The sequence below is a fragment of the Papio anubis genome, chromosome 5, assembly GCF_008728515.1.
Source record: "Papio anubis isolate 15944 chromosome 5, Panubis1.0, whole genome shotgun sequence".
In the NCBI taxonomy this organism is placed as follows: domain Eukaryota; kingdom Metazoa; phylum Chordata; class Mammalia; order Primates; family Cercopithecidae; genus Papio; species Papio anubis.
Genome location: NC_044980.1, coordinates 84,977,837 through 84,993,500, shown reverse-complemented (window position 1 = coordinate 84,993,500; position 15,664 = coordinate 84,977,837).

The following is a 15,664-nucleotide window of genomic DNA, read 5'->3' as shown; positions in this document are numbered from 1 at the left end:
ATGGTTTCATTTATCTTACACATAGATTTCTGACCCACTTATGTTTTTCTAAATGCTTCTCCAGTTATCTCAACAAATGTTTTAAAGTCTCTATTTTCCCCCACATATTTTAGGAGTCAATTTTACCATATACTACATTTAATTTTATATTTACCCTTTGCCTGTTTTTTCTCCTTTTAGGAGGTTTTTACCTGCCTGTTCTGCATTACTTGTTTTTCACACACACAAAAAAAATTATTCAGATTGCATTTAATTTATATATTAACATGGATGAATTGGCATATTTATGTTGAATTATGCTGCCTAAAAATAAAAATGTCTTTCCATGTATTCAAACCTCTCATTGTGATATTCATGTTTAGTCTAATTCTTTCTAAATTTTGTACTTTTCTTCTTTGTGTTTCTGGGCATTTTATCTTTTCCTCCTGCCTAAATCTTCTCCTCCATTATATCTTCTAATGGGTTATTATTTGTTAAATGAAATTTATTTTGTATATTAATTCTTATTCTGCTACCCCACTGAATATTCTTACACTTATTTATTGTATTGATTTTCTTAGGTACATTATTCTATCATATGGCAATAGACATAATCTTATCTATTCTTTTCCAGTGCTTATATATCTCAATATCTCTTACCTAATAGCATTTACCAGCACTTAAAATAAACCTCCAAAAAAATCACATGGGTAACAGTATTCAGATCTTCAATCTTTTTGACCTTGGTGCTAAAGTGTCCACTGTTTATACAATTTTTTTAAAACAAAAGCTGACTTTTGAAATAAGGTATATGTATTTTACAATACTAATAAAATATCCATTGATTTTTCTTACATTAACTGTTTTGGTCTGTTTATATTAAATGAGTAATTGGTATTGAATTTTGTTGAATGCCTTTTCAACATTAGTAGAGGTGATCAGAACAGTGCTTTCATGAATATGTGAAGTATATTAATATTGAATTATCCTCATATTACTATAATAAATTTGGTCATGATTTATTATTTAATATGCTAAAATTATGTTTGCTAATATTTTATTTAGGATTTTTCTCTAATTTTTATTTGTGCAATATAAACATTGTACATAGTTATCAATGTTTCCTTTATTCAAACTATATTTGGAGGTGGCTTTTTTTTCATGTCCTAAAAAAGTAGTATTGGAATTATGTGTTTTGGGCTAAATGTGTAGAATTTGCCTTGATAATATTTTACTATATTTTTTTTTTGTGGGATGTGGGGCTGGGATAACATATCATACATTTTAGATAAATTTATCTGTTGATTCAATGGAAGTTTGTCAATTTAGTTTTCTTTGTCCACTTGAGTTGATTTGGGTTATCGTATTTTTGCTAGGATATTAAGCAATTATTTTATTATTTAAAGGTATTTATAAAAATGTGTTCAAAATAGCCTGATTTTTTTAAATTTTCTGAATTTAAATGTTTATTTTCTTGTAATATCTCATTTTGTGTATTTTTACTTTTATCCTTTTAATTTTCTTGGTTAAATTAGCTAATAATTGTTCTGTTTTGTCTATTCTTTTTAAATAATCCATATTTGATTCATTTATTTCTGTTATTTTTCTGTTTTCTATTTTTCTGTGTTAACCTTTATTGTATTCTTTCTTTTCACAATATTTTATTATCAAAAATGTGATGACCAGCCGGGCGCGGTGGCTCACGCCTGTAATCCCAGCACTTTGGGAAGCCAAGATGGGCGGATCACGAGGTCAGGAGATGGAGACCATCCTGGCTAACACGGTGAAACCCCGTCTCTACTAAAAAAAAGTACCAAAAAATTAGCCAGGCGTGGTGTCGGGCACCTGTAGTCCCAGATACTTGGGAAGCTGAGGCAGAAGAATGGTGTGAACCCGGAGGCGGAGTTTGCAGTGAGCCAAGATGTCACCACTGAACTCCAGGCTGGAGACGGAGCAAGGCTCTGTCTCTCAAAAAAAAAAAAAAAGACGGTCTTATTGCAGTCTTCTACTTATATTAATTTAGCATTTACTTACAAATAATATTCCTGTTAGTATTTTAATTGTATTGCACAGGGGCTAATATGTAGTGCTTTTCTTATCCTTTTTAAAGAAATACTGCAATATTATATTCAAAAGCTTAACTGTGTGTTTTAAAATTTGTATTATGTATTTTTAACTTTAACATTTTATAGTGAATAAATATCATTTTTAATAATTTTATCTTATTGAACCTACTGAGATTTTCCTTCGTGAGCTAATATTCACTCATTTAAAAATTTCTGTGTGCACTCTCATTGGTGCAAGATCAATATATATTTTTAATTTTTTTTACTCATTATACATCTTAGATTTTCAATATTTTTACTTACATTTTAGTTGCTTAATTTTTCCATAAAAGCTGTGTTCAATTTTTGGTGTCCGTTTAAGTCCATTTCTTTTGTATCTTCTGAAGTTCCTGCTTCATGAAGATTACTGTATCTGGATGCATAGATGTTTATAATTATTTTATCTTCATTTTAAATTGTGATATTCAGCATTACAAATCTTTCTTTGTGTTAGTCAAAGTCATTTATATTTTCTCTGAATTCTATCTTGGCAAATGTCAATCACAAGCTATGCTTTCTTGGTTTGTTGGATTTTTTTTTCATTTCCTTAGTATAGCTTTGCTTATTCCTTTACTTTTATTTATCTTGAAACTTGTGTTTGGCTTATAGTTTGGCTTGCTCTGGAAACCAATCTGAAACATGTTTATCATACTAGATGAGTTTAATTCTACTAAATAATTTTAAATATTTAAGAAACACAGTTATAAGAATGTTTAAAAAATAGAGTAACAGCTAATAAAATAAACAAAAATAATAGCTTATGAGTCATGGGAGAGTCTGCAATAAATCAATCCACAATCTCTGTGTAACAACAACAAAAAAAATTTAAGCTCCTAAATTTAAACAGACTAGAATTCCAATCTACTGCTTACTGTCCAAGTACTTAGTAACTTAATTATATCTTAAAATCCTTATCTCTAAATGAAGGCAACAATAGCATACACATTAATGTTGTGTAAAGGTTTAAATGAGATAATAATGTAATAGTATTTGGCACATAGTATTTGTTATTATTTCTAGCAAAGTATAATAATAAATGTAGAGAACAGAATAACAGATACACAAATTAATCAGTTGTAATAAATGAAAATGAGTACTACATGAGTATTTAGACTGACACATGAGTATTTAGACTGAATTTAAAAGTATTATGTAATTATATGCTGTTTACATCATATCCAAATAATGTAATAGACAAAGAAAGCATAATAGCGATTACCCACAAATTTATTACTTATTCTAAAAAAATGTTTAAGCCTATAAGAAGATAATCACAAGAAACTCCACTAATATAAGTGAGATTAACAGTCTTCTTGTTCTTTAGTACACTAGATAGATATGAATATGGAAATAGAGGGATTGAGACTAAAATTAACAAATGGCAAAATGACAAAACTCTTCATTTAAAAATAATACTGTTTTACAATGTGTACTTGTGTAAAAAGTGGGGCATGTAAGATGTAAAAGAAAAACTTTAAGAAATTCTCCAAACCAACACTTTACAAGTATTTTTTGATATAATGCTTTAAATTTTAATAATGGAATTTCAAATAAGCCAAAACATCTGAACTACTTTTTAATTTTTATAAAAATATTCTCCTAATCACCCTTAAATCCACAGTTAAATCATGAAAATATTTTTTTCTCAATATAGTAAACATTGGGAAGTATTTAGCCAAACCTGAAGTATGGAGAAATTCATAACATTTATGAATAAATGTGAAAGTCAAAATAAAAACACCACATAACTATACACTAGAAATTAGGAAAGAGGTAGGAGGTACTGAGAAAGAACAGGGAAAACTTTTAAAAATTAAAAAAAAAAAATAGAGTAAGCACAATGTATTAGTCTGTTCTCATGCTGCTAATAAAGACATACTCAAGACTGGGTAATTTATAAAGAAAAAGAGGTTTAATGGACTCACAGTTCCACATGGCTGAGGGTGCCTCACAATCACAAAGGAGAAGCAAAGTCACTTCTTACATGGCAGCAGGTAAAAGAGCTTGCTCAGGGGAACTCTCATTTATAAAACCATCAGATCTCATGAGACTCACTCACTTTTACGAGAACAGTATGGGAGAAACCGCCCCCATGATTCAATTATCTCCACCTGGTACTATCCTTGACACGTGAGGATTATTACAATTCAAGGTGAGAGTTGTGTGGGGAAACAGAGCCAAGCCATATCACACAACAGTACTTTTTATCACTAAATCTTTTACTTTTAGATAAAACAAAATAAAATATGAACCAATGCAAGTAACTTTTTCAGGGGCAAATTAAGTCAAGAATAAAAGATGGAAAGCAATCTAAAAAGGAACTTGAAAGGAAAAATAACCACATGTTGAGTAGATTTATAATGTTATAAGAATATGTTAGCTGTAAGTCTTTTCTAATAAACTTGGCCCTTTCAAAAGAATGGAAAAATATAAATTATCTTCATTGAAGCTTGTTGTTTCAATTTTAATCTTTAATGTTTAATTTTGTTTCCATTTTAATCTTTAATGCGTAAATATTAGATTTAAAGATATGATTAATCATGAAAAAACTTTGAAAGTTAACAAAGTCTACCTAAAAGGGTGCAGCAGGCAGTATTATGCCCTACTCAAGATGTCCACATTGGAATCCTCAGAGCCTGTGAATATGTCATGCTACATAACGAGGTGAAATTTAGGTTACAAATGGAATTAAGGTTGCTAATCGCTGACTTGAGATAATGTTATATTACTCTCTGGACCTCCTGTAATATAAAGACCCTTATAAGTGACAAAGGAAGGCAGGAGCATCAAAAATCAGAAAAGGAGATGTGTTAACGATGGAAGCAGAGGTCTGATGTGTTCCTTGCTTGGAGCATGAAAAGGAATTGTCACAAGCTAAAGAATGTGGGCCGTCTCTATAAGCTGGAAAAATCAAGAAAAGGGATTCTCCCTTAGAGACTCCAGATGGAATGAAGCACTGCCAATATCTTGATTGTAGCCTAGTGAGACCTATTTCAGACTTCTAACCTCTGGGAGAATAAGATAATACATGCATGTTGTTTGCAACCACTAAGATTATAATAATTTGTTACAGCAGCAATATGAAACTAGTACAAATGAAGAGATAATACATTTGTGTTGTTTGCAACCACTGTGTATGATAACTTGTTACAAGAGCAATGTGAAAGTAGTACAAATGACTTCAAGTCCAGATGTCAGATAGATAAATACATGATAGAAAAGTAGATAGATAAATGAAAAATCCAGTAACAATATTAGTAATACATACATAAAACAAAACATCAACAAACATATGCATATTTATTAATTGAGAACATGCTAAATGTAGCATGTAAAGCAAATGGGAAAGGAGAAAGGGCATTGCACTGTACTGTACTGAGTTATTTTATATGTGTTTATAGAGTCTGAAACGTTTTACAACATAGTGAAATTTTTCCTACCTACACGATACTTGAAATTAAATCCCAGAAGGATTAAAAATGTGAAAGTTTTTTTAAAAATAGAACCATAAAAATACTAAGAGAAAAATATTTGTAAATATACGTGAAGTTGGAGGTGAAGAGAGGCTTTTCACTTTGAACAATATATTACAAGCCATTGAAAATTTTCTATATATGAAAAGACAAGTTAGAAGCAAGAAAAAAGTACTTCCTGCATAGGTAATGTTACTAAATATAAAGCTCTCTTACAAGCCCATTTATTTGCTCAAAAATTTAAAATAAAGTAGTTTTAAAAGGATAATTTTCAACAAATTAAATCTAGCAGAGTTTAACTGAGCAAAGCACAATTCATGAATCAGAGCCCTTAGAACCAGGGGAGGTTCAGAGAACTCCGGTATCCAATAATGGGGAGGGAGTATTTATAGACAGAAAATAAAAGTGAAGTACAACTTAATTGGTACAGCTTAGAGTTTGATTTATTAGACATAATCTGATCTGTTGGCAGCCTGTGATTGGCTCGGACTCGGCTATTTGTTATGTTACTAAATTAGGTTTTCAGTTCGTTTATATACTAAGGTAGGTTGCAGCTCGTTATGTAGGAACTCAAAGTGTGAAGACTGCCTCAGTCCAATGGCTTCCTGCTTATTTAATTTTATAATAGCAATTCACAAATGAAGTATATGCATGTTTAATAAATGCATACTTAAATTTTTTAATGTTACTTCTTAGTAAGAGAGGTGCCAATTTAAGACACAATAAAGCATACTTTTTCCCTAATAAACTAGCAATGATTATAACATAGGAAATTGGTCATTGTTGACTAGAAAACGAGAATCTCATAAAACTGCTGGTGGAGGTATACATTTGTAAGAGCAATCTTGACAAGAAATGGCAGTATTTAAATATTTAAACATATACCTATGCTTTGACTTGAAAATTAGCATTTACAAATTTATCTCAAGACAGTTATTGATACGAACAATTCATCTATGATCTATGGTAAAGCTCTAAGTCAAGATTTTCAAAACAGCAAAAACTGGAAAAGAAGGAAAATAATAAGAGGGGATAACTAAAATAAGTTATGGCACAATATTCCTTGGTATACTATATAGTCATAAAAATATGTTACCGAGAAGTGTTTAATAACACTTGGATATGTCTGTGAATATGTGGGGAAATTAATTTTTATTTAAAAAATATTAAAAACTACACGCCAAAGTGGCCATGCTCCAAAGTGTTAGCAATGGTTATCTCTGGATTATGGGTCACTTTATTGTCTTCTTATTGTGTACTCCTCATTTCTTTCTTTCTTTCTTTCTTTTTTTTTTTTTTTTTTTTTGAGACAGAGTCTCACTCTGTCGCCCGGGCTGGAATGCAGTGGCGCGATCTCGGCTCACTGCAAGCTCCGCCTCCCGGGTTCACGCCATTCTCCTGCCTCAGCCTCCCGAGTAGCTGGTCTCGATCTCCTGACCTCATGATCCGCCCGCCTCGGCCTTCCAAACTGCTGGGATTACAGGCGTGAGTCACCGCGCCCAGTCTGATTTCTACTTTTAAAAAGACGTATGCCTAAATTTATAATGAAAGCAAAACATGATGAAGAAATAAAGACCTAAGGCAGTAATAGCTAAAAACACTTTACTGAGATGGAAATAAATGGCTGATTTTAGAATAAATTGGGAGAGTAACATTCTGGTTCTTCTGCATTGCTACTCATGTGAGGAAAAAATAATACCATCCAATGATTAAATTTGTAACACAGAGTGATTTGCCTTGGCGATTAATTGTTAAGAGACAAAATCCACACTTTACATTACACTTTCAAGTAAATTGTTTTGAGCCTGCCATACATAGATATTTCTTCTTAGAAATATGAGGCAGCCTTGTAACTATTCCTATAACCTGTTTTACTATCACACAGTCTCTTTCAACAGTTTGAAGTATTCTGTTCTAAAAGTTCTTAGAGAGACACTGGAGCTTTCTTTTGGATTCATGGTACCCAAAATTAAGTTGTCATTTCAAGTCAAATGAGCTAAGAAATATTTGCTTCAAGTGTGTGTTTTACTTTATATATATATAAAATTCTCATATTAGAAAGTTATTTTCCCAGTAACAGAAGTAGCAGAACTGGTGCCAATTACCTTTGAGCTGATCAGTGACAGTCTAGTGTGTTTCCACTCCAATGAATGAAAGACACACATCCAATAGGATTAACGTTCAAATTATTTTGAGATCAGTGTGTTATTAAATCATTGGATAGTAGTTATCTTTCTGGATGTGCATGCTTTACAAATAAATATTCTGTCAGAAAGCACTTACTAAATTTGTCCTAAATGTTAAATAATGAACAATTTATATTTTTCCCTCCTGTAGAACATTTTGTTCCATTGGCAGTGATATTTAGGCTCTATGCACAGAACTTGTCACGTGCAAATTTGTCATGTGAATTTTGCTATTTCTTCATCATTGCTTCACCAATTCTTCTGAGTCTTTTTATGTCCATGCCCTCTTTCTCTTGTGCCTTTATATTTTTGTTGCCCACTTACCCAGTTGCCAAAATCTCATTCTACATCATTTTCTTTGGATCTCAGCTAATTGGAGCCTTTGAAAAATGCAGCCCAGCTGCCAATGATTAATCAGGTAAACTGCCAAAGCCTGGTACAACCTGATTTTGCTTCAAAGCCTCTGCCTTCACTGCCTTCTTTCAGCTCTAAATTGTGATTTTAAAACATGCTGTAGTCTGCGTCTATCCTCAAATTATTTTAGTCTGAGGTAGACATTTTAAATAAATTTAATTCAGTTGTAATTACATAAAGGAAGCTCTCACAATGTGTTAACACATTTATTCATCATTCTATAGGTAAGAAATGTGTTAATCATTCTATGGGTAAAAAATTGGTCCATCCAGGAAGGGGTAACAAATTATTCAAGTAAGACATTAACAAGGATTAATGCCTCAACCAAGCAACAAGGGATACCAGGAGGGATGCTTCTCTTAGGAAATTCAGTAATGAAAAGGATCAATGCAAAGCAAACTGTGGAAGGGTTTACTTGTTCATTTTAATGAAGAAGAGACTACTGGGGACCCTTAACTCATATTAAATAAGCAGCTTCGTAGAATGTCTATATCTAATATTAGTCTGATGTGGGCTAGCTCTACATTTTTTGTTTTTTTGTTTCCCTCTACTTACTTTCTAGTTAGAATTCTGAGTTTTCAAGTCTCTCACAATGAAAATACATTAGTTGAATCGTCTGTCTTCTAATAGCATTATTTTGTAGTTTCTACAATCCAAATAATTATAAAACCATACTTTTTCAAAATATAAACATATTATAGAAGATTCAGCTTTTTAACTTTCATAGTATAAATTTATTTTAGATTTTATTAACTATTCATTTACTAGAGGTTATACTTACAAAAAGTTAGATAATCAATACCTCATCACTAATTTACTTAGTTTATTTAAAATGTTCTCTACAATTGTAAGAAAAAAATGCAATTTTTATAAAGCTAGTAAATAATTAGCAAATGCAGATAAGAGTAATGATTACTTTATTAATTGATTTTTCATTAACAAACGTGCATATGTTTAGATTCAACATAAGATACTAGTGAACTGAAGTAGGAATTTTTTAAATTGACTCCCTAAATATTAGTAACTAATGATTTATTTGTCCAGATGTTTCTATACTTGCATGTTATATGTGTTCCTAGGCTATGGTGTTCCTTTAAATTAACCAGATTTATTTATTTATTTGTTTATTATACTTTAAGATCTGGGATACATGTGCTGAAAGTACAGGTTTGTTACACAGGTATACATGTGCCATGGTGGTTTGCTGCACCCATCAGCCTGTCATCTACATTAGGTATTTCTCCTAATGCTATCCCTCCCCTTGCCCCCCACCCTCTGACAGGCCCCAGTGTGTGATGTTTCCCTCTAGTCCCCATGTGTTCTCATCGTTCAACTCCCACTTATGAGTGAGAACATGCAGTGTTTGATTTTCTGTTCCTGTGTTAGTTTGCTGAGAATGATGGTTTCCAGCTTCATCCATGTCCCTGCAAAGGACATGAACTCATCCTTTTTTATGGCTGCACAGTATTCCATGGTGTATATGTACCACATTTTCTTTATCCAGTCTATCATTGATGGGCATTTGGGTTGGTTCCAAGTCTTTGCTATTGTGAATAGTGCTGCAATAAATATACCTGTGCATGTGTCTTAATAGTAGAATGATTTATAATCCTTTGGGTATATACCCAGTAATGGGATTGCTGGGTCAAATGGTATTTCTAGTTCTAGATCCTTGAGGAATCGCCACACTGTCTTTCACAATGGTTGAACTAATTTATACTCCCACCAACAGTGTAAAAGCATTCCCATTTCTCCACATCCTCTCCAACATCTGTGGTTTCCTGACTTTTAAGTGATTGCCACTCTAACTGGCCTGAGATGTTATCTCATTGTGGTTTTGATTTGCATTTCCCTAATGACCAGTGGTGATGAGCTTTTTTTCATGTGATTGGTGGCCACATAAATGTCTTCTTTTGAAAAGTGTCTGTTAATATCCTTTGCCCATTTTTTCATGGGGTTGTTTGCTTTTTTCTTGCAAATTTGTTTAAGTTCCTTGTAGATTCTGGATATTAGCCCTTTGTCAGATGGATAGATTGCAAAAATCTTCTCCCATTCTGTAGGTTGGCTATTTACCCTGATGATAGTTTCTTTTACTGTGCAGAAGCTCTTTAGTTTATCTAGATCCCATTTGTTAATTTGGCTTTTCTTGCAATTGCTTTTTGTGTTTTAGTCATTACGTCTTGCCTGTGCATATGTCCTGAATGGTATTGCCAAGGTTTTCTTCTAGGGTTTTTATGGTTTTAGGTCTTATGTTAAATTAACAAGATTTTTTACAGTATAATATGAAGTTTGAAAATTTTCAAACCATTTTGTGAACAGAACCAGTGTTCATTAAAAGTTGAGTCAATTGAATTTTAAAATATTAATGATAATATGATTACATGTTATAAGAGTTTCAAAGTACAGTTTCAAAGTACCAGATATAAAATGGAATTTAGAAATTGCTTGAAAACTCACATTAAGTGAATTTTAAGGGTATATAATTTTTATGTTCAAAATCACTTAGATATTTTAAGTTTTATATGAATTGGCATACAATAGATTTGTCAAAATTAAAAATAATTCTTACTTCATTTTTGAATAACATCTTATTGAATATTATTACTATTTAGAATATATCTCCAATCATAACAATGGTAGCAAAAACTCACATCACAGTATATTTGGTTGCATATTGGCATTAACACTGAACGTGGTTCAAATGATGATCCCTTTTAAAGTAATACTTATAAATATGCATATATTACAGATATGTAAATGATTGGATGGATAGGATAGAGATAGACCGAGATTTGATAAGTTCTGATTTAACAATCACTATGCTAAATGTTTCATGCATTATCTTACTTATTCATATGTTTAGTAAAGATACAATTTATAAAACTTACTAACATTATTGGCAAAACTGTAGGCATATTCACACTCAATACTCCTAGCGTATAATAGTATATTCTTCATCTGAGTATAGGAAAACTCTACAACTGGTACATCATGGTTTTGGTTTTATGTTTGATTTTGTTATGATTTGATTAGCATCTATATTTCCTGCTAGACCATAAACTCCATGAGGGTAGCAGAGACTATGTCTGATTTTGTTTAGCATTGTAGCACGTGTGCCTTGCCCAGTTATTTAGCAGATGGCAGGAAATCAGTAAATACTGATTTCGTAAATGAATAAATCAACACATGAATAATGAATAGCTATAGTGTGCTCTCATTATCAAAACATTTTTAATTTTATTTAAAATACATGCAGTTTTTCATGTATATGTTCTTTAAATATTTATTATCCTTATTTTTTGTTAATTACTTAATAAAGATAAAACATTAAAAGAAATACAGAAAATAAAATCCAAGTTAAGAATATAATATTTTAAAGGAAATTTGGTTATGTAAGAATAGCTATAATTTATTGAGTGACTTTTATAATCTAGGCATTGCATTGACTGTTTTTCATAGGTTGCTCATTTTATCTGCACAAAAATTACTGCTAATATATTACTCCTTGTATAATAGATATTGTTATCATTCCTATTTTACCAGTGACTACAGAGTCTTAGAGAAGTTGTCACTTTCTAAAAAACATTCCCTAGCTACAAAAAATCCCTAAGCAATAAAAACAGAATTCAACCCATGAAGTTTAACTCTAGTCCTAGATTAGCCTCTATAATATAAATCTTTTTTATTTTTCCATGCAAAATTATAAAACATGTAACCACATATGCCTGCCATTTGTTTGATTAAATATCTAGAAGCTTTCACAGTTTCTCCTGAAGAATATAAAGAAGGAAATGTCTCAATGTTTAATAACTAGTATATTTCGGATTTTTAAAATTTTCTTAGTCTATGGTGTGATTGAAGACTTTTTGTGAGTTCAGTGTAAATATGCAGATAATTGCTAGATTAATTGTTAAGCTGATCCTATTAGTCTGCATATCATTTTCAATATGCATGTTAAAAAGCTGCTTTAGTAATATACTTCAAAACCAAAGGTTTAACAGTTCTGGGTTGATATAGAGTTATCATTTAAAATATTTTTTGTAGGAAGATAGTATATCCTTCCTTGAGGGTTACATTCTCCAATATCTAACAGAGAATATTAGTAAAATGCCAAAATATTCTGCAAAATATACAAAACAATGGATGTGTGTTCTTATAAAGGAACAAAGGTTGGAGATCAATTTGGTTATTAGCCTTACTTGACAATATAGCCTCACTTTGCTGTGACTCTATTACAGGCAGTATTTAAGATTAAGATATACTGACTAAAGGCACAATTTAACAATGAATTTAGTAATTGCCTGGATATGTCTATTATATGTGTTATTTCTAGATCTGGATAACCTAGGTTAACACAACCTAGTTGGGTGTGTTTTAGTTTCTCTCGATCCAAGATTCTTTATGTGTGCTTGAATCTTTTAATCAGAGTTACCAACATTTGAGACCTGGATGCTCGTCCAAGATTAAGGTCCTTGGAATCCTGCCTGATCCTTTCACATTTATATTTTCATATTATGAACTTGGCTAAAGTTACTATATTTTCTATAGATCAAAGGAATATAAAGATGTGTAAAGAATACAAAATGTACCCACTGTTTAACATTGTTTAGAATAAGAGTGTGCATTGTACTGATTATCCAGCTTCTGATACCTTAGTATTAATAGAAGCTTATCTTTATAGTAGAAAATGTTTTACTATACATTTGTCCTTTCATGACCTTTTGCAATATTTAGGCTTCTTTTTTTGTGAACATCCAAGCCCTAAGCCATGATAACTATATTAATTAACCACTGTATCAAGTAATCATAATTTTACTTTCTTTTTCTAATACTCAAATCCTTTCTCTGAACATATCACGTTACTATGTCTCGTTACAGATACGTTCCCTCGATCTCTCCTTCCTGCTTCCTATGCAATCAGTAGTGTTGCTTCTGTTTACCTTCCTACTTGCTGCATTTCATGTCCTCCTCTTTATTACTACTACTATAGCCTTAGTTCATTTTCATCACTTCTCTCCTCTACAATAGTCTTCTAACCAGTCCCTACACCTCCAATTTATGTTCTACATTGTTGCCAAAGGCGTCTTTCTAAATACAAAGTTGATCAGGCTTATAATTATCAATGCAGTCCCAAATTTTAGGATGAAGTTCAAACTCCAAGTTTTACTTGTAAAATTATTGGCTTACCAGTAAAAGTTCAAGTTTTACTCGTAAGATTATTACTACCTATACAAGCATCAATTCCCACTATTGGCTACTACCTATATAAGCATCAATTCCCACCCTTCCTCAGATTATAGACTCTCTTCTAGCTATATCAACTTATAGTTTACTTCCAAGTCCTCCAAAGCTGTTCACATATCCACTCTAACAGAAATGCTTTCGTCTGTCACTCCTACATACCCCGCTGACTGCCACTGAACTTTTTTGGATCATCCTTTCTACTGGAAAGCCTACCTAAAACACTGTGTTGATATCCCTTGCCCTCATTTGAGCATATTCTATGCACACTTTAATTGTGATTATGACATGACATCTGTTATCTGTTATAATAGTTGTTCATTTGTCTCTTTGATGGGCCATAAGCTTGGTGGTAGGCAGCCTCTAAAAGGGCCCACAACAATCTCTGCCTCCAGCTGTGCATAACATTGTGAATCTTCTCCCCTGGGTGTGTCTGAACTTCACTGTCTTACTCCTAACAAAAGAATACAGTAAAGTAATGGGATGTCATTTCTGACAATAGGTTATAAAAAGACTTTCATATTGGGTTTTCTCTCGCTTTCTTGATTTGAGGGAAGCCAGATGCCACTTTGTGAGTTACTTTTTGCAGAGGTTCATGTGACAAGAAAATGAGGGAGTCCTGTGATCAACAGCCAAGAAAAACAAGACCCTGGTAACAGTCACATGAATGCAACCCTATGAATGAGTTAGAAAAGGACACTCGCCCATCCAGCTCTTTGAATGAAAATCCTAACCTTTGCTGACAGCTTGAATAAAACTTCACGAGATTATTTGAGCCAGAGAAAACCCAACTAATCTGTGCCCAGATTCCTGACCCAAATGCATTTTGAGATCATAAATCTTTGCTATTTTAACTTGCTAAGTTCTGGTCTAATTTTTAATGCAGCAATAGGTAACTAGTACAAGTACAAATTAAAAAAAAAAAAAAACACACAACTTATTTGACTTTGAATCATACACACATATAATGGATAAGATTCTCAAAAATTATTTTTTGTTAATTGAATTAATAATATTCTCTTAAACTTTTACTTCTAACCCTTACCAAAATATTTGAGGCATTCAAGCTAACTTTAAGCATTCTGAAAAATAGTTTACAACATTGTTCACTAGATAAGAGTAAATCTTTTCTTCAAAATGGAAAACAAAGTCCTCCAATAATGCAAATGCATTATAAATCAATATTTAAATAAATATACCTAGGGGCATATATGCAGACTTACAAAGATAAAATTAAGGAAAATTCTTGGACTGCTTTTCTCTAGGATCATACTTTGAATTTAGTCATGTAATTACATTATGTAAAGCATAAGTTTTATTTTAGGTTTTAAAAATCAAATGACTATCACGTAGGTGGCACCATGTCTACATATAATAAGGGTGCCCTATTTCCCTAGGCATTAATTTGACTTCTTAAGCTGAGTAAACCATCTTTGTTCCTAGAAAGAGAACCCCACCAATTATCCTTTTATTATATTTTCATAATAACAAATATTGCCTCGTGCAAGATTCCCCATTAGTGTTTTATATTTAAGTGCACAGTCTGTTTAATCCTTCAACTTTATCATACTTCACTGATTAATCTAGTTTAAATACCATAAAAGTCCATAACCATTGCTATAAAAAACTTACGCTTGCTTATTAAACTAGCTACTTTGCCACTGTCAAATGCAAGCAATAAAATTGTGCATAAATATAATGGAAGCAAACATTTTTGCAATTTGCTAGATTCTATTCTGTGCATCTGAATGCCTTCAATTTAATTCAAACTCATGCAATGAAACATCTAAAATATATTTTGTATAAATATACTTTAATATTTAAACTGTGCCTCTAGGTATCTGGTATGGATGCCTCTTCACTGAAGGGTCCTTGACACTCTTGTTCGAAGACAGAAGGAAGACTGTTCTTGAAATGTTCTCCAAGATTTTCGTGGTGAAGACTTCAAATCAAAGAAGTATAGACAGGTAAAATGTACCAGATTTCTTCTGCGTAAAACTGAGGTATCTGTGTTTTATCTGACCCATAAATAATCATGGTTGGTATAGTACAAGAGATTTTTTTTGGAAGCCTGAAAATAAAGATGAGAAAGAAAAATACTTGAAACTTGGCACCAAATAACACCACCTTGTACTTAACTTGTAATTAACTTGTCATTGTTTCTTAGAATTGTTGCCGAGTCTTTGTTGATGTAAAAATGAGCTTTAACAACTTTTCCAAAAATCCTTACTTATGGCGTGTTGTCAATAAATCTTTGAAGACAGAG